Source organism: Rhinolophus sinicus, chromosome 4 (genome assembly GCF_057876585.1).
Source record: "Rhinolophus sinicus isolate RSI-liver-muscle chromosome 4, RSI-T2T, whole genome shotgun sequence".
Lineage (NCBI taxonomy): Eukaryota > Metazoa > Chordata > Mammalia > Chiroptera > Rhinolophidae > Rhinolophus > Rhinolophus sinicus.
In genome coordinates this window covers 78927270-78946321 of record NC_142504.1, presented here as the reverse complement: position 1 = coordinate 78946321, position 19052 = coordinate 78927270, and the positions used below count along the sequence as shown (strand labels likewise).

The following is a 19052-nucleotide window of genomic DNA, read 5'->3' as shown; positions in this document are numbered from 1 at the left end:
CATGGTTTCAGAGATCCACGGGAGGTCTTGGAACTCATCACCCCCACCTCCAGTGGCGAATGGGGAGGCTACTGTAACTCAATCTGGAATTTTAAAGACTGTAAAAAATAAGGTCAAATAAATACGTTTGCCAAGAGAATAAAAAACAACCAAGGCATTTCCTACCAACTGATTCTCATAAAATGAAACTCTAGAGCATGTATTTCAGGAAGAATATAAAATTATACCACAGTAGCATCTGGGATGCAAGAAGGCAAGAAAGAATAGCAAGGGAGGAAATCATTAACTACCTAAAACATAAAATATCTAATTAGTAGAGTTAAAAATCAATCAAGATGGAGCTAAAATCACCAAACAACAATAGCATGTAAGGCAAAAGGAGATAACCAGAGTTAATCTTCTTCAATTTGTAGTGTCTGACAATACAGCAACAATAATAAATGTAGACTTTGATAAGTTACATATGCATGTGAAAATTTCTAAAGTAAATACTAAAAGAATGGAAATCGTGTATATAACTTAAAAACCAGTAGAGGGGGAAAACCGGAATGAGAATGGTAAAAAACAAGCTCATCATAAAAAAGACTTAAAGGGGGACCAACAGTCTTTGAATAAACAAAAGATTAATATTGTAATAATGGTAAGAGTAGAAAACAATGATTATGCTTCAAAAATAGGGCACAAAGAAGTATACCAATATAACATGCAAGCTATACTTATAGATAAAATCATATTTTATAAATCACAGCACATACATACATCTGATTGGACATGGAGCTTAAAATATTCTGATCAGGGTTTAAAAAATCATGCTGGAGTTTTTAAAATAAAAAGTCTATATACAAAGTCATATCATCTAAATAAATACAAAAAAAATAACAAAATATATGAGTAAATACAAAAGCCAAGTGAAAGAATTGTATATATAACCCTTTCTTAGTTAAAAAAAAAAAAAATTGTGTGTATGTAGTTGATTAGACTTACACATAAACACACACATCTATATACAATGCATAGAAAAAAATCTTGGCCACATGGGAGGCTCTTTATAACTTTATGCATTTTGCATTGTTGGAAATTGTTTATATAATAAGCATGCATGCCTTTTATTATTAATAAAATAAAAATACAGAAACTTAAAAAAGAAGTACATAAAGGGTTTGAGTGACTATAAACAGATCAAAACAAATGGGAATAAGATGGAGCTCACAGAAAGGAATTAATTATAAGATGGTATAGGGTGACAGGGGGAAAAAAGTGAGAAATTGGGAAACAGAAACACCAAAAGGTTATATAAATGTTGCTTCTATTTAACTTTCGTGATTTTTTTTTTAAGTCTTTTATTTACTGGTTGGTTTTGTTTTTTTGTTTATTAAATGTCTGCTGGTATGTTGCCAAGGCTCTAGACTTCTCTGCCGCTAATTAAGACCCTTGTCTGGATTGGGACCCTGGAGATAAAGGTCAGAACTGCTGGTGGGGCTCTCAATGATTTTAACTGTTGTTCTTTGCACTTCTAAAAGCTTAACTCCTCAATTGCCAACCTGAGAAAGAGTGTCCTCCTTTCACTTGACAAATAGCACCCCTCCCCTGTCCCACCCCATTTCCATCTTTGCCCATTTCCATCTTTGCCCCGCATTAATTCACTGAACCCCTTAGAGTGAATTTACCAGGTCGGTTTCTTGCCGCTTTGGTATTTACCAGAGAGAATGCTGCCTGGGAACATCATTTCATCTCTCCTACTGGTTAACATCAGGACCCTGATTTCCCAAACTGCCACAGCTTTTTGAAGATTAAAAGCCCTGAGAAGAAGGTGTTAATCAGAGCAACAACTAAAACAATTGGACTCTAGGTACTGTCTCAAATCCTGAGGTAAAAGCAGTCTGAAAACATCCAGTGGCTCCCAGATAAAAATAAGAGAAAAAAAAAAGTTATGAAAACTGAACAAAGAAATGGGCAGGAAAAACCTAGGCAGGAAATGAGGTAATGAGTCACATAAATCCTAAAGTCTACCAACGCGTTGTTAAGAAGGAAATGAAAAAATAAAGGTACTGCTCTGTCCTGCTTAGTTTATAGCAGAATACCAAAACGTTCTGCTAATGCAATTTTCAGGAGATTCAGTTGCACAATTAGTTATTAAGTTCTCAAAAGAAAATAGGAACTAATGGTAGGGATAGTTAAATTTTTGGCCTAAAAATATTGTAGCCAACATCACTTTATTCTTAGCTAGTGGAAAATAATGTGATCCCTTATTGAAGGCCTCGTCAAAGGCTGCTTAGAATTTACAATTCTCTTGATCGCAAAGCTACTTGGCCCTTTTGTTTCAGTGCAACAGCCCCACTATATCAAACTATCTCTATTTGCTTCATGTGACATGGAGTATTCACTTCTTTTACACTATGTGAATCTTCAGCTCTGTGAATAGCTTTTTACCTCGGCAGAATAGACAGGTACCTAATATTGTGATTGCAGGGTTTTCCTGAGATCTCCTAAGAATGTCTTGCATCCAGATTCTAAAACACTGTCAGTGAAGAGACATACAGCTTAACCAGAATTTGAAATTAAGAAATTTCCTTTTCTTTAGGTCTCCTTTAAAATGCAAATATTATAGGAGGAATAACAACATACAAGTCACTAACATTATAGCTTGAATTAATCAGGAATGTCAATTACCTGACACCTGGGGTAAGACCCTTCACCATTCAGAGCTTTAGTAAAAGACGAGGTGGTTGGGCTATATCTAAATGTCTTCCTCAAGAATAGGGGTTTCGGTGAGAGGAGACAGGATTTCCTAGAGAGGACATTTGTCATAGCACCCACCTCCGCGTCTTCCTATATCCTCATCCCCTACCCATCAAATCTGCCACACCCAGACTAAAGCTAAGAAATCTCAGAGGTTACTTTCAGCAAAACACTACAACTTCTATGCCTTTAGAATATGATTAAAGGGTTTCTGTCTATAATTATGGGTTTCTTTGGTTATACAATGAACGCTATCCAATGAAAATTGCTATTAATTAGTGTAACTTTAGCTGCTATAAAAAATGTACAGTGGCTCAAAAACAACAGAAGTTTATTTTTCACTCATTTAAAGTCCAAAATAGGTGTTCCTGCTCCGCAGATGGCTATGCTCTAAGTGGTGATTCAGGGACCCAGCTTCATTCCCTTGTATGGCTCTGCCATCTTCAACGTATAGCTTCCATGCCTACACTCTTAGGCATTGAGCTGGCAGAAAGGGAATGATGGGAGATAGATTAAAAGCCAGGCCTGGACGCTGCATACAAAACCTCCCTGAATCCCTTCCCTGTATTTTGGGGTTTGGGCCCAAGAAGTTAAAAATTCCCTGGCTTAGATCCTTTCTTTTCTAAATAGCTGTCATGCAGGGCGGCCTGTGAGGTCTCAGCTCCTGCTCCCCACATAAGAATGCAGGATACGGGGAGGCCAAAAAGGAACACCCACAGAGCCATAGGTAGGGGAGTCATACCACAATAGTCTCACTGGCAGCTGGGTTGGAGACACTGGAAACAGGAGCCACAGGATCCACCCTCACTCCGCTGCTTGCTGGCTCAGCCGCCATCTTCTTGCTAGCCCCCATTTGCTGTTAGCGTAGCCACAGCAGTTATATTAGTGGCCAATGGCTCACTAGTTACAGCTGACAGCCAACTAGCCACAGCTGATGGCCATCCAATCACAGTTGATGGCCATTTAGTACCTGAGCCAGCACCTTCCTGTGTGAGGCTGAGAGCCTGGAAACTGCTCTCTGGAGCTCTGTCCCCACAATAGCAGTGGCTTAAGAACTGAGCACTTGATGCACAGGGTGCACTAAAAGGGGCAAGAGATTCAGAAAAGAGAAATGAAGAAGGACAAAGCCTCACTCTACCCTCATGGTTTTACCTAGGGTCAGCTTCCTTAAATCCAGTCAAGGGGTAAATAGTGGATTGTCCTATACTTCAAAGGAGTTATCAGCCCTTGCTTATCAGATTTTAGATGTTAGATAGATGATAGATAGATATAGAAATAGAGATACACATACAGGGGTGCCAAAAAAACGTATACACATGACTTGTATTCATCTTTTGTTATCCATATATATTGAGCATTACAATTTTAATACAGTTTTTTCCTTTCTAAAAACATGTATACATTTTTTGGCACCCTCTGTATACATGTTTTAGTTTTATATACATATATATTTGTTATCAAATATATATAAATCATATGCATGTATATATTTTATACCTAGACAGTTTGTCGTAATAGTAATGATAATTTCACTGTAATGAATTTGTTCACTGCCTGCAATATTATAATTTACAAGGAATATACATATATATACATATATCTATATATCTATATATCTATATATATATATATATATATATATATATATATACAGTCATTGAGAGGACCGAAATGTATTTCTTAGATATATTTGCTCTTCATCCAGTTCCTGGCTCACAACTCCCAAATCCCTTGGAATTTCCTGAGTGATGAGAGCACAATGGTGTCTATTATTATGTTAATAAGGTAACTCTTGTACCCCACACATGGGTGGGGGATGGTTGCCCAAGGGAACTAACCATGTGGTTACAGAATTGGAACTGTCAATCCCACCCCCGATATCTAGAGAGGGGAGAGGAGCTTGAGGTTGAATCAATCCCCAGTGGCCAATGACTCAGTCAATCATATCTATATAATGAAGCATCCATAGGGACAACTCATTGGCCCTTTTCAGAGAGCTTCCCAGAACACTTCCACATGCCAGTGCCACTGTGCCAGGTCCCAAGCTCCACAAGGACCTCACCACCCATGTATGTATTTTGCTGTGTATAATGTGCATTCACGTTTTTGACCCAAACATTCAGGGGAAAAATATTTCATTTTAATTTTTTAATTCAAATTTTTATTTGTTTGCATTTAGGAGTTTGTTTTTTGAATTATAAAGAAAGCTTAGTATTTATGTTTTAACATTATGGTACAAGAAATTTTATGTAACAAATAATTACAAAACACAAGAACAGATACAAGGCACAAGAAATTTTATTTACCAGTAACAAATTTATGATATTTATGCATCACAAAAGGCCAAGAGCTCTTCGTTGTTGCAAGTTCGTCGTAAGTTCAACAAAACCAATTATCGTATTCCAGGGTATTATTTTGCATACGCATATCCTTATTGATTTCTAGAGTTACACTTTTAACTCATAAGCATAAATAAAAGAATTAAAAACGTTTATATAGATATAGAATTAGTACTACCCACGTATAATGCACATCCTTATTTTTCCCTCACAAATTTGGGCAAAGAAGTGTGCATTATACAGGTATCTCTTCATCTGGCTGTTGAGTCATATCTTTTACTATCCTTTGTATTGGAATTAAGACATTTCCTTTTCTTCCAGGTCTTCTTTAAAATGCAAATTCAAAATCTGGTGCGTAAACAGATTTTCCTGAGCTCTGTGAGCTGTTCTAGCAAATTAATCAAACCCAAGGAGAGGGTTGTGAGAATCTGTGATTTACAGCCAATCGGTCAGAAGTATAAGTAAAAACCTGGACTTGCAATTGGCTTACTGAGTTGGAGGGAGTCATTGGAACCTCCCAGTCACAAACTCTGGTAACAATCTGGGTATCTAAAGTGGAGGGTGGTCTTGTAGGCTGAGCCCTTTACCTGTAGGATCTGATTCTATCGCCAAGTACATAGTGCTAGAATTGAGTTAAATTTATGGACACTCAGCTGGCATCTGATAATTGCTTGTTAGTATGACGAAGCCTCCACAATGTTGGAATTGGGTCCAGGGACCCCTTTTGAGGGAGATAAAAGGCAGGGCTGGCTGCAGAACAAGAAATCTCAGCCCTTTTTGAAACTTTTCCTTGAAACTTAATCACCAGACCCCAAGGCAGGATGGACAGTTTATAATCTGGGAGCTGCTAAGACTGGCTGTGACCAGCTAGAACAAACATGGGGATGGATTTCACCTGGTAGTGACCTTAAGACTCATTATACGCTCATTGTAATGCATTAGCATGCTAAAAAGACACACCCTGTACTGCCATTGTCGAAAATGGAAAGACCATAAAAGGACACAAAATGGCCACTGGAGCCCACCCAAGAAATCTCTATGGTTTTTCAGAAAATCCCTGAATATTCCTCCTACAAATTTGAATGTACAGCCATTAATTAAAGGGACACCAATGATAGGCTCAAACCCCAGCAAGAACTCAGTTACTCTGACTATGGCGTAGCCGCTTCTTCCTTTTCCGTTGTTTGAATAACCTTATCCTTGCTTTACTTCCATTTCCCTGGCAGGAGCTGAGCTGCTCTGTCTATGGAATAGCCTGCTTCTTGCCCATGCTTGAATTCTTTCCTGCCTGCTGCCAAGAACTCACTGGTTGAGGCCCCTTCTCTGGGTCTGTCACGGTCGACGTGTCACCTAGCCTCCTGCAATACTTTTACTGCCCACTTTAGCAGGTGCTCCTATCCAAAGGGACAAACCCTATATATTCAAAACTCACCACAGTAAATAATATGTCAGGAAGCATTTAATAAATTATGAAGAGTCATTCCAATGGTTGTTAAAAGCACAATTCTACTTAGAATTTCTCGTGTATGTGTGTAATTTTTTTTTTAAGTGCTACAGTTTGGCAAATACCCAAGGTTATGTCCAAATAAATGGTGTGTGTGTGTGTGTGTGTGTGTGTGTGTGTGTGTGTCCGCATACTCAAGCTGTTTTTCAAACAATGGAAGTCAAGTTTTAAAAAGACTTTCAAATCTGCTGGAAAGATTCTCTGTGTTAAATGTGAATCCAGAACACAATAATGTTTAAGCAGAAGAGAAAAGCAACTATTATAACATTCACTTTAACAGGAATTTTTAAAAAGAAGAATGAACAAGCAACCATGAACAACTGAGCAAAAATTCTGCCTACTTGGCCCGTGTGACACTTCTAAAATTCTCTCATTGATTTTTCCCTGTTCCCAAACACAGAGCCAGAAAGAGAAAAAGGATTAGGAGCCCAAGCATCTTCTTCACAAGATTTGAGGCCTTTAACATTTAATAGGAGAGTTGGAGCCCTCAAAGGATGGCATTCCCACTCTGCCCTCTGGTCCTCTGGGCCACCTACTGTCTACCATGGTAGACAATATAGACAACCTGTTTTCATGAGACCGACACCTGCCTTCCATTTGTTATCATAGGAGGTGGGAAAATAAGAATAGGTGCTCTCGAAAAGTAGCCAGTCTAGATGTGTGTGTGTGTGTGTGTGTGTGTGTGTGTGTGTGTGTGTGTGTTTTACTGATTTTATAAGAAAATAAGACAGCAATCTAAACAATGCAGGTCAAGCTAGAATACATTTCTCTTCTTGGGAAATAAGAACAGCTGAATGTAGATATCTTAAAGATATATTACTTAGACATTTTAGCTTCCTTTTCAAGACTCATTATAAATGTGTTGCTTTTATCGCATATACTTCCTTTCGTATAAAACAGAACCTAAACAACTTGCTTATGTAAGGGAGGAAAAAAAATCTTTTTCAGCTACAACTCTAGGTTCATGGGCTAGGACTCTGCAGATTAGACTGACAAAAGACTAACAAGAGAAAAGCAAACAGAAGTTATTAACATGTGCGTGCTGCATATGTACACAGGAGTGCTCAGATGAGTAACTCAAAGCGGTGATTAGAACTTGAATATATATAGTATCTTAGCAAAGAATAATGTTTTTGTATAGAAATGACAAGACAACAAAAGAGGACTTTGTACTTCTAGGAGGGGCAAACATATAGAGAACTTAATAGTATATAAGGACCAGTTAGTAAAACTTCTTATGTAAATTTCTCCAGTGCTATCTCTGGGCTGATAAAGATTAGAGTTGTCTCTAGTAATTAACTTCTGTCCTTGCTGGTAGAGAGGGCAAGGAGGACACTTTTACAAATTTATGTCCTGCTTTTAGGCAAATAAAGGGAGAGCAAAGAGCTTTTCTTCTATCTGTTTCTTCTTTTCAATTGCCTTCAGTTCAAAATAATTCTTATGCCGAAGAGGCATATTTTGGGGTGGCATGCTCGTCAACACTTCACTTAGTAGATATTATAACTAATGTAGAAGTGATTTATTTTCCATTTTAAATTCACTATCAATTCAAAAATAAATTTTAAAATTCCTAGTGTGGGGATCTTAAGTAATACTTCCATGTTTCCCTGAAAATAAGACCGGGCCCGTATATTAAGTTTTGCTCCAAAAGATGCATTAGGGCTTATGTTCAGGGGATGTCATCCTGAAAAATCATGCTAAGGCTTATTTTCCAGTTGGTCTTATTTTCGGGGAAACACGGTTATAGAATATCAAGTCAGCCTCTTTGGGTATCTCAGTGTTATACCACACATCATTTTCAATTAAGATAAATAATTTAGGTGCTTTGATTTTCTGTCTGTAAATATGCTTTGCTTCATTTCCCACCTTTGACCTTGACTTAAATATGGCCCTTACTGAGATATTTTAGAGATGAAAGTTTAATAAGACTTTTAAAATAAGCATAATTTTATAAATATTTTAAAGTTTTGGTTTTTATAAGATTCATAATAGAGAAATTTGAAGAAATATTTTATAATGGATAATTTAGCATAAAATTGATTCTCTTTCATTTTGTGAATTTGTACTTGATGACTGCTATTTTTCCAAACTGCCATAGAAGTAGAAGTTACAAACATTGCTATTTAGTAAAATTAAGTGTTTTATCAGTCAATTATTGCACCAAAAGCTGATTTCTCTGTACTGTTGTGATAAATAGTTGCTATCATCCAGTGTGGCTAAATGGGTCTGCCATAATATGGAAGAGTAACTGTTATTTTTGTATATTCCAAATATTAGGTCAGTGAGTTTATATTGCCCTTAAGCTGTAGGTTAGAATGATTCAAACCTACGTTCTGTGGGTTACAGAAATCCAAAGCCAACCTTCAAGTATTCAGTAAAATTAATAAACCTATTTATATGTCATCCAGAGCTTCTCCTTAAATTATTCAGTTTATGGTTTTCCCCCAGGTCTTGCTCATGTCACCCTGGTCCTGTGGTAATGTTGTGGTAGTGATAAAACTCTGTCTTCATTTTTTTAAAAAGCTACCTACACAAGACATTGGTATTAGGTAGAGAGCTGAAGGAAGGAGTCTGTATACCATATCAAGCCTTGAACATGGTTGTTTTCATAAATCGTTGACCTCCCCCCATGAAGAATTTCCCCTTGTCCTCTCAGGCACAGGATTACAAGCCATGATGCCATCTCCCTGTTTCCTCTTCCCTACCCCCCTTTTCCCTTTCTTCTGTCATCCTATGGTTCCTCCATCCCAGATTGGTTTTGGAAACCCCACCATTCTCAATTTCTTTGTTATATGGAAAAATTAAACTCTCTCTATATATAGCTATTATGCCCAAATTCAGCTTTTGCCCCCTCACTCCTTTGTATATCACACACATCAAGCTGCTCACAGAGTTGATTTTTACAACATAAATCCATCCTCCTCAAAAAATCCTGTGTGCTGATCAATAATTATTTTAAATGTAAATGGACTAAATTCTCCAATCAGAAGACATAGAATGGCTAGATGGATAAGAAAACAAGACACAAAACAAGACCCAACTTTATGGTGCCTATGAGAGACTCCAACTTCAGCTTTAAGGACACACATAGACTGAAAGTAAAAGGATGGAAAATGATATTCCATGCAAATAGACACCACAAGAGAACCAGAGTAGCTATACTTATATCAGACAAAATAGACTTTAAGTCAAAAACTGTAATAAGAGATAAAGAGGGTCATTATACAATGATAAAAGTCCATTCATCAAGAAGAAATCACAATAGTAAATATTTATGCACCCAACATCAGAGCACCCAAATACATAAGGCAAATATTAACAGCTCTGAAGTTAGAAATAGAAAGTATGCAATAATAGCAGGGAACTTCAATACATCACTTTCAACAACAGATCATCCAGACAGAAAATCAATAAGAAAACATTGGACCTGAACAACACTTTATACCAAATGGACCTAACACACATATTAAGAACATTCCATCCAACAGCAGCAGAATACATACTCTTCTCAAGCGCACGTGGAACATTCTTCAGATTAGATCATATACAGGTTCCTCAAAAAATAAAAAATAAAACTATCATGTGATTCAACAATCCCACTTCTGGATCTATATCCAAAAGAAATAAAATTACTGTCTCAAATCAATATCTGCACCCTCATGTTCATTGCTGCATTCTTCACAGGAGCCAAAATATGAAAACAACCTAAGTGTCTGTCAACAGACAAATGGATAAAGAAAATATGATATATCTGTATATATATATAGAGAGAGATATATCTATATATCAATATCTACATAGATATTTCTATAACTACATAGATATAGATATATAGATATATGTTATTCAGCCTTAAAAAGAAGGAAATCCTGACATTTGCAACAATATGGATGAACCTGAAGGACACTATACAAAGTGAAATAAGCCAGACACAGAAAGACAAATATCACATGATCTTATATGTGGAATTAAAAAATAAAAAGTCAAACTCATAGTAACAGAGTAGAATGGTGTTTACCAGAGGCTGAGCAGTGGGAAAAGGGGGACATATTGCAAATTCTGACCTATAAGATAATTAAGTTCTGGAGACCTAATGGACAGCATGGTGACTATAGTTAGTAATATTGTATTGTATACTTGGAAGTTTGCTAAGAGAGTAGATCCCAAGTGTTCTCAGCACACACACACACACACACACACACACACACACAAATGGTAACTAGGGGAGGTGATGGATATGTTAATGTATTTCTTGGGTTAATCATTTCACAACACACACATATATCAAAACATCACATTGTATACCTTAAATATGAGCAATTTTTGTCAAAAATAAATACATAAGAATAAAAATAAAAGCTCTGTAGGCTATACATAGCAATATTTCTTCTTCATTGCATAAACTTATTGGAAGTTCTGAGATTTTTTTCCCCGCTATTTTTTTTATAAACACCCCCTCAATACATATAATCAGAACCTGGATTACTTCAATGGTTTTTTGCTGCTAATGCATATAAACGTTCACAATTGTTCTAATCAACATGCACTTTATGTTCTTTGTCTCTGTGCAGATGGTGCCTACATCATGTTAAGCAAACAGGTTGACTGAAACAACCCGATGTTGACCTTTGCTAAGTGAAAAGAGAGACTCCATTTTTAATTTCATGTTTGATGTACTTTGTACATTGTAGGTATTCAATAACACTGGTTAAATGAATAGCTGTAAAAATATGCTGCTGGTAAATAAACTCTGAAGTCTTGGCTGCAATTAACATTTTAAATGGGGAAGATAAAAATGATAGCTCAACATTCAACGTTTGCAAGAAGGATATAGCCTGAGGGGCAATGTTACCAGTGTGCAATTTAAGTAGCACCACTATAATAATTAGTTGAGTAAAAGGAAATTGATTCTGAATATTTTTTAAGCCACACAGTATGTACTCACATAAAGCTTAAACTGGCTTAAACATTGAGGTGATTAAGCGTCAGCTTGGTGCAAAAGTGATTGTGATTTAAAAGGTTAAAAATAATTGCAAAAACCGCAATTACTTTTGCACCAACCTAACAAAAGCCCAGCAAGAATGACAGGCAGTATATTCAGAAGGGAAAGTTATTATCAAATCGAACTATGAATGCACTTGTAGTGTCTTTCTGGCATTCCTAATTTTATTGCTCTGAACATTAATATTTATATGGTGAAATAACATAAAAGTCTCATTTTTTTCAAAACACTTTTCAGGTATACTGCTTACTTAATAGCTCCACTTCCTCAAGAACACAGTAGACTATCTATGACGCCATGTTTACACAACCACCTTTTTACAACAGTCCAAATTTCTGGATTTTGCAATAACAGACTCCAACAAGTTAAAAAATTAATTAGATACATCTATTATATTAAATTTTCATCCATGGAAGTTTAAGTCTCCACGCTTGGTACTGCCTAACCCCTGGCCATATTTTTGCTGTTGCCTCCACCATGGGTATTATAATTATCTGTTGGTATATGTCAGCCACTAGACTGTCAGTTCGCTGAACATAGAGACTGCGTCTTGCTCCATGCGTCATACCTGACAAGAAGGCTTTCAAAAATGCTTATTACATGAGTGAACGCCGTGATCTGATTATTTGCTCTTTGGGGCCCCTCTGAAATTTATAGCTACAATGTCAACTTTAAGTTTCTTCTGTCCTTTCTTGAGCCATCTCATGCATCTCCATACAAGCAGCTAGCTTTTTGGGAGCATGTTGCATGTACAGGCACTGTGCTACACACCCCTAAATGCATTCTCATGTAATCCTTAGCATGACCATGGAGGGTTGATAATATGGTTATCACTGTTTTCATCCTCAAAAGAGATCACTGAAGTTTAAAATTCAGTCATTTGCCTGAGGTTACACAGCCAGAAAGAGAGCCCAAGGAAAAACAGTGCCCATTAGTAATGGATAAAAAGCATTTTGTTTCTAAGGGCCTTGGGGCTTGTAAAAATTCAGGGAGTTCATCTCTTCTATCTTTTGTTTCTCTACATGGAGGCCCTGAACTTGGGTTTCTAAATGAAGGAATGAGTGCTGGAGGAGAGACGCTCTGGGCAGTAAGTAAGATGAAGACACAGTCTCCACTGAAAGAATGGCTGTTGGTGAGGGAACAGGAAAGGGTAATGCTTTCTCCTAGTAGCTTTAAAATGCAAAGCCTTTCTGTGGCTGAGGTTCTACCATTCTATACCAGAAGCGGGTACAAAACTAGGATTCAATTACGGGATCTCACCTTTACATAGCTCTAGGGGGGCAGAGAACTATATTAATTAAATTTAAGCACTGTGCTTACCAGGGGCATCTCCATAAAAATCACGCTCGCTATGAGCAGCCAGAGTAAGCAGTCGCTCTTACAGGATCCAAAGGAGGCCAGAAAGCCCGCGGCCTTTCTCCTAAGCCCCAATTGGCTTGCTCCAGGAACAGAACCTTCCACAATTGATCCTTCCCACACTCCCTAGGGCTGGGCCAAGCCACATCCTCTAAACTCCCACAGCATCCTTTGCAAAGTACGTAACATCATATGGCATTCATGAAAGAACAGCAAAGATGTGATTTAAAGAAAGATCTTGCTTTCCATCCCTTCCAGTTCTGTTCCAGCACTCCAGCTGGAACAAGCTGCTTGGTGAATCTGTGAGCGTGGTTTCTGGAGTGTTCAAACAGAGGCAGGTGGCTGTTCATTCAGGTCCTAGAGGGGATTCCTGTATTAGGCAGAATGTTGGAAGAGGTGATCTCTAAAATGTGATTCTTCAGTTCCATGAATACTGTTCTAATGTGTGTTCTATGTGTGGCACAGACCTTCAACAATTTTGGTATTCAGACAAAAGGGAAACTATGGCTTTCCCTCAGGTTATTCTGAAGACAGTTTGTAAGTACCCAAGCAGCTCTTCAGTCACATAAATCACATCATCAACCACAGTTAATCCTCGGTAAAATGAATTTTATTTCTTTGTCGAGCTGCTTATTCATAATCCATCCTTGCTTCAAAGAAGCTCTGGGTGACTGTAATGCAAACTGGACAAAGAAGGAGTGCTAAAAATGCAGAGACAGACCTACAAAACCATCCAAATCCTCAAACCTAGTGGCTGTGCCCACAGTATTTATATGGAGCAGGAGTGACATCTAGTGGTCAATTAAGTTATACCTGGATGAAATTTATAATTTGCCCCAACCTAGAAGTAATTATACCTGGAATATTATTTTTTAAGCAACTCAATTTAGGGCTCTTCTGAACTTCAAGGAAGGTCTGAATTTTGTGTCCTCAAATGTAGGAAAACACTTTCCTCTGTCTCTCAGCTTGTAGCTTTAATGTCTGCAGACAGGCTTTGCTCAACTGTAGAAAAAAAAGAGCTCTCTACTGCCTCATCTATAAAATGGAGCAGGTAATAAACTACCTGCCAAATTGGAGCCAGCAATGAGCTGCCACGGGAAGCACAGTGTGTGAGGACGGCCATAAACACGCACCGGAGGAAGAAAGGAGAGAAGGTATTCCATAAGTCAAACCGAGAACAAAGAAAGGAAAGCTGAAAGAATGAGGCCAGATTAATGCTCTCAGGCAGAGAACTGTGTTGAGGGTAAAGGCTTTTGGCTTATTTGCTGTTGCATCCCCAGCACTTAGCACAATAGCTGGCATATAGCAGGTGCTCAGATGTTTTTTCTTTATGAATAAGTGAATGAATGGGTGGAGGATTTTCTAGGCATTGTATCCCAAAGGATCTGCCAGTTAAGGGTGAGGTGAGTTTGCTCAGACCAATTTTGATCTGAACAATGCCCCTCAAGGTTGCATCTGAAGACCAGCAGGAAGAGAGAAAGACTCAGAATGATCTTACTGGTCTGAGTGTAAAACAGGCTAGAACCGTAGCAGTGTTAAGGATCAAATCAATATAAATTCCATATCTGTGTAGTTAACACTGAAAATCTACATGTTTAGTTATCTAATGTGATAAGTAAGCCTCTGGCGGGAGTTCAGTGGCTGACCCACCACCAAGCGGTGGCCCCAGGAGAAGGGAACAGGAGCCTGTGACAGACAGCAGCCCCCAAGATCACGGTTCAGGCAGCCCTCCCCTCATTCCCTTGGGTCATGACAACCAGATGTATCAGAGGTCAGTCTAAAGAGCCTTTTGTGTAATCCTGCTCGCAATAGTTTTGCATAAACTATAGTTTAGATTATCTCATTTTAAATAAAATATTTGTTACAAGAAAATTTTATTCAATATAAATACTTTTCCTTAACATTTTAGGAGCCTGTTACACAGAAAAATATCTTCATTGTTTAAGAAGCTTTTACTACAAAATCTGTTGATCATATTGGTACAGTGCTAGCAAACAAAGCAAAATATTTAAAGATATTGTTCAAATAATCTGATCCTACTCTTCTCTAGATGCACTGGATTCACCTTTGGGAACTGAAAAAAAAGTTAAAAAAGTCTTTAAACAACATCAAACGGCAGTTTTCCATTGCCTGTAAAAAAAAAAAAAAGGCCAAAAATGATTATTTCCAATTCATATCACTATTTATCATCCTATAACCTCACAAAAATGTAGTAAAATATGATATTCTTGATAAAAGTGGTATATTTGAGATTCTAATTACAAGAAAATATAGAGAACTTCAAGTCAATTTCTTCCTAAAACTGTAATTAGTACAAAAGAGCAGAAAGTCTTATAACAACAATAACACATTTGTGTTAAAAAGATAATCTTTGCCATTACTAGAAAATTGTTAAATCTTGAAAAGGCAAAGGTATATAAATCGTTAGTGTAATTATTATACTGTTCTCCCTACATGAAATATGATAATGTCAACATTACAACTGATAATAAAGAGTGTGTGTGTATGTGTGTGTGTGTGAATTCATTTAATAATTTTACTATGTCTCCTGTACAGATGGGTTGCAGTCTAGATTAAAATAAAGACTTGTGAGATTCAAGAATTGCTGAAATGAATCACTAGGAGTATAATACCATCTTCGTGGTTATGGTGCACTCTGACGTCATACATAATCCCCACAACTTCCCAAGAGGAAGTTCCGCGTACTAGAATGAATTCAGCCCTCAGTTTTCGCAAGTAATTCTTCTCAAGGTCCAAAAGACCAAGTATCACAGAAAAGAGAAAGGTACAATCTGAGACCAAAGAAAGAGGCCTTCTGCATCCGTGATAATGGGTGCCAGCCACACTCTGTCATTTGATTTGATTTAATTCACTACATAACATAAAATGCATGATACAGAAATAAAACTGTTTTAAGTAAAAATCAATTTAAAATAATTTTCTCTGAGTGTTTTTGAGGATTTCAAGGCAACTTTTAAAATATTAGACATATTGATACCTTTTAATAATGGCATCATTTCTCAGCTAAAATCTCTGCAGTGGCTTTCTATCACCTGTCACATGGATTCTAACTGCCTGAAGTAGCATATATAAGACCTCAGTGTGCTAAACCTCCCTCCTCCATCCATTCCTACACCCTACATACTCCACCCCTCTGCCAAAGAACACTCAATATCCCAAACAAGAACAAAACCAAATAAGGGACTTATTTATCTACATTTCTCTCATTCATTTAGCAAATGTCTATTCCACACCTTCTACACTCTTGGCTCTGAGGACAAAATGATGGACAAAACGTTGTTCCTTTCCAAAAAGCTCCTAATCTGGGAGAGCTATCAAATGTTGCAGAGTTACCTCTACCTCTTATCAAAGAAATGAGACACCCACCATCTTTCCAATCAACAAGAAGAAAGAGACTGAGGCCTTAACAACAAATTGGTAACCAAAGCTTCCAATTAGAGAAGTAGCTTCAGATTATCAATCACATCCAAACATGGGCCAACCCAGACTAGCCGCTCCCTGGGCGCACCCCCACCCCACCACCACAAAAAAAAAAAAAAAAAAAAAAAAAAAAAAAGATCAAGAATAGGAACGAGAACTGGCCTTGGAAGAGCAAAGTGGAAGATAAGAGTGAATCATCAAACGTCAAGCAGGTCCTGCAAGATCCCTGATTTCTGATCATGTCAAAAAGAAACAAGGCCCACCACCTGACCATGATGAGAAAAATGATCAGGCCTGGCAGGGTATGAACAGGGGATGAAACAGGGATCTGGAAGGTTATGGAGAGGAGAGGAGAGGAGAGGAGAGGAGAGGAGAGGAGGGGAGGGGAGGGGAGGGGAGGGGAGGGGAGGGGAGGGGAGGGGAGGGGAGGGGAGGGGAGGGGAGGGGAGGGGAGGGGAGGGGAGGGGAGGGGAGGGGAGGGGAGGGGAGGGGAGGGGAGGGGAGGGGAGGGGAGGGGAGGGGAGGGGAGGGGAGGAGAGTGGTTGCTTTAAACTCACCAAGAGATCATTCAGGTTGGGAAATGGGTGTAAAGAAAGATCAGTAATTTGGCACCTGGAAGAGTCAATGATTTCTGCCCTTTGACAGAGAACAGTCAAAAAGGTGCAGATGAAGAGTGGAACAAGAGTGGCAGTGCCCTTGGCGGTCCTGAGGATCTATCTCTTGCTTCAATGGTGTTTGAATCAAACAGACACAGGGACGACCCTTCTTCCAGCCTCCGACCACCCTCCAACCTCTTTTCCAGTTGCAACCGTTGGAACCATCTCAGCCATCCTCAGCCTCTGAGACCAGCCAACACCATTTTTTGAGCTTAACTCCTTATTGCAGAGCAACCATGAGCTCCAAAGTTCATCAGAATTATTCTACCAAGACGGAGACCACAGTCAACCACCTCATCAACCTGCACCTGCAGACCTCCTATACCTACCTCTCTCTGAGCTTCCATTTTGACCACAACAATGTGACTCAAAGGCTTAGGCTACTTCTTCCTAGAGTTGGCCGAGGAGAAGCACAAGAGTGCTGAGCATCTCTTGAAGATGCAAAACCAGTGTGGTGGCCACACCCTCTTCCAGGACCTGAAGAAACCCTCCCAAGATGAGTGTGGTAAACCCCAGAATGGCATGGAAGCTACCATGGTCATGGAGAAGAACTTGAACTAGGCCTTTTGGGACCTCCATGCCCTGGGTTCTGCCCACACAGACCCACATCTCTGTGACTTTCTAATGAGCCACTTCCTAGATGAGGAGGTGAAACTCATGAAGAAGATAGGCAACCACCTGACTAATCTCCCCAGGCTGCCCAGCCCCCAGGCTGGGCTGGGCAACTATCTCTTCGAAAGGCTCACCCTCAAGCATAACAAGAAGCCTTTGAAGCTCAGAGGACTTTGAGGAGCCCTTTGCATCCCCTTGGTGTTGGGCTTCTGCCTGAGCCTCTTCCTGTAACCACTAGGCAGCATTCTAACCACCCTGGTGTCCTCTTCCATGCCAGTGGACCAAACTCAAACAATAAAGCTTTTTGCAGAAAAGAAAAAAAGGTGGAACAAGAGTAAGCTGACTAATTCCTTAATGGATATAGGGAAGGGAATATTGAACGATGAAAGACTAGGTGCCCAGCTCTCATTGATGACCAATATTTCTCATCAATGTAAGGAAGGCAAATAATGGAGGAGAGGTAACCAAATGAAGAGCATATGCATCTCTCATTTTCTCAAAGCTACCATTTATTGGGCCCTTGTGAATCCTCCTGGCCACCTATGCAATGTTATGATCTCCATTCTATAAATTAAAAACTTGAGGCCCATTTAAATTAAGTAACTTGCTCAATATCCACATAATTTACTATATGCTAGGTAACTTGCTCAATATCCACAAAATTTACTGCACGCTAGAGCCACAATTCCAAAACCAGTCGTTTTAATCACTATGCTATGCTGTCTCCCTATTTGAATCATTTAACTGGCCCCAAGTCTCAGAATTGGAGCCCTATTGGACACCATTAGGCAAAAGGTAAATGCAGTTATGCTGTTCTCCACAAAAGGTCTTAAGGAACACTGGTCACCTCAGAGATTTCCAGGTTGACTTCACACCAGCGGAGACTTCAGGATTGAAGGTATTAGACTCTTAACAAAAAATAATAATAATAACTAAACAGTTTTAACCCTGTCTGATCAAAACATAATACCAGCAACCATGTAAATGCACACCTGGTATATACTACAGAGCATTCATTGCTAATTAGAACTAATTTCTCTTAAAACGAAAATGCAAGACCAAACTACAATGAAAAAGAAAAAAAAAGCTATTCCATTTAGAAGTCAGTTCTACAAGATGGTCACATATGAAGGGAACTAATTTTTAGCCTATAAGCACGACAGGATGGAGTTGGTGGTCATCGTAAGTTTTTGCTGTGCTACACAGAGATTGTTTATGCTGCAAGCAGTGCGTATGGAGGCAGGGCCTGGAGTGCGCATGCCTCAGCAGAAGCAAAAGAGTGTGGGGACCTGCCAACCAAAACTTGGTGTACTGAATAAAAATATTTACAGCAACATTTTATGAAATGATCCATTTTCAAGGCATTAACTGCTTTATGTAATATTCCATCGCGCTGAAAATGT

The 19052-nt window shown here is 38.6% G+C and overlaps 1 pseudogene; it reads left to right on the top strand.

The window, feature by feature from the left end:
- The first annotated feature begins 17273 nt into the window (after window positions 1-17273).
- LOC148758410 (ferritin light chain pseudogene) lies at window positions 17274-17826 on the top strand (annotated as a pseudogene).
- Window positions 17827-19052: the final 1226 nt, after the last annotated feature.